The following is a 2,142-nucleotide window of genomic DNA, read 5'->3' as shown; positions in this document are numbered from 1 at the left end:
GTTGACATCAATAATTGTTAATGGATAAATTCACTTCCGGGTGTGGTGTACCACCGATCTAGTAGGATGTCGACTCGATCCGATTCGTGGCGGCTGCATGTGCACTGCCAGCTGCCCAGCGGATGTTGCTTTTATTCTGATGTGCCACGAAAGCTCAGTGGCGTTTGACGCTTACTTTGTGGCTTCAAGCAAATCGATCCTTTCTCAACAGAAAAAGTCATCAACACTGTTGGTAGTTTATTAGGCGAGGAGATTATCACTGAAGTCTGAGTTGGGTATCTATGCACAGCTCCAGTGTGTCGAAACTGGTGCGTCTGTGGTGTCAAAATTTTGCGTTAGTGAGCAGCGCATCAAGCTTGACGCAAAGTGGAAAGGAGGGGGGGGGGGGGGTGAGGGGTATGCCTTCCGATGTTATGATTCCCATGTAAATTGTACATTTTACTCTGGTATTAGCAGGAGGTGGGTGAGACGAATAAAGTCAGTAAAAGCATGATAAAAGGCTCCCCTCATCCCTCTCCTCACCATGTGGGGAGTGCACATTGTAAGAAAAAGAGGTCATTTTTTGGATATAAATTTGTTGACTTTAAGGCCGATTAAAAAGATTGAATCATGAATAGCTGAATATTTTTCTGGAAAACTAAACTTCGATCACGTGAAACCTTAAGTTCGAATGCGATGCTATTAAAATTATCATGCTCCAAAAAGATTTATATGAAGTGTGACTTTAGTCTCAAAACAATGTCAAAACCGCCAAAGAGCGTTGGGCGGCCCTAGGACCTATGGACAGGCGCGCCGGAAGCAGTTTTGGATTGGGGGGGCAAACATTGGAGGGGGCTCAAGATTAGACCATGCATATGTTACACAATATACACATACACACACACACACACACACGCACACACGCACACACATTATATATATATATATATATATATATATATATATATATATATATATATATACATATAGGCCCTATATATATATGTGTGTAAAGTGGCGTACGGTGGGTCGAAACATGGGGGGAACCATAAAGTAATTTTGACGGTCTGTATGCTCAAGTGCGTGTGTGCGTGAGCAATAATGGGACTACAATACATTACGGATTGTGATACATTCAACAACGCAGTCATTGAGGAACATTGTAAGTTTTCCTTACATGGATTATGGAATGACAGTGTGAAACAATCGACAAATTATATACTGTCAGCAACATAAGGTGAATGGCATAACAATAAAATGCGAGCGAGCGAAGCGAGCGAGCTTGAAAATTTTGATATTTTAAAGTTCCAAAACTGGAGTTTTAATTGTAGCTACATATTTCGCTTTGAAATAAATGGGGGCGCATCGGGCGCAACTGCTGGCAATTATTGGCAGCAACATTAGGAGAATGGCATAACGATTCAATGCGAGCGAGCGAAGTGAGCAAGCTTGAAAATTTTGACATTCTACAGTCCCAAAACTGGGGTTTGTAGCTTTATCTTTCACTTTGAAAATTAATGGGGCGGCGCATCGGGCGCATCTGCTGGCAATTACTGGCAGCAACATTAGGAGAATGGCATAACGATTCAATGCGAGCGAGCAAAGCGAGCGAGCTTGAGAATTTTGACATTTTACAGTCCCAAAACTCCCGTTTGTAGCTATATCTTTCGCTTTGGAAGTTAAGGGGGGGGGCATCGGACGCAACTGCTGGCAATTACTGGCAGCAACATTAGGAGAGTGGCATAACGATTCAATGCGAGCGAGCGAAGCGAGCGAGCTTGAAAATTTTGACATTTTACAGTCCCAAAACTCCCGTTTGTAGCTATATCTTTCGCTTTGGAAGTTAAGGGGGGGGGGCATCGGACGCAACTGCTGGCAATTACTGGCAGCAACATTAGGAGAGTGGCATAACGATTCAATGCGAGCGAGCGAAGCGAGCGAGCTTGAAAATTTTGACATTTTACAGTCCCCAACTCCCGTTTGTAGCTATATTTATCTTTCGCTTTGGAAATTAAGGGGTGGGGGCATCGGGCGCAACTACTGGCAATTACTGTCAGCAACATTAGGAGAATGGCATAACTATTCAATGCGAGCGAGCGAAGCGAGCGAGCTTGAAAATTTTGACATTCTAGAGTCCAACAACTGCCGTCGTAGCTATGTTTT

Source organism: Diadema setosum, chromosome 5, assembly GCF_964275005.1.
Source record: "Diadema setosum chromosome 5, eeDiaSeto1, whole genome shotgun sequence".
Classification (NCBI taxonomy): Eukaryota; Metazoa; Echinodermata; class Echinoidea; order Diadematoida; family Diadematidae; genus Diadema; species Diadema setosum.
This window is presented reverse-complemented; position numbering follows the sequence as displayed.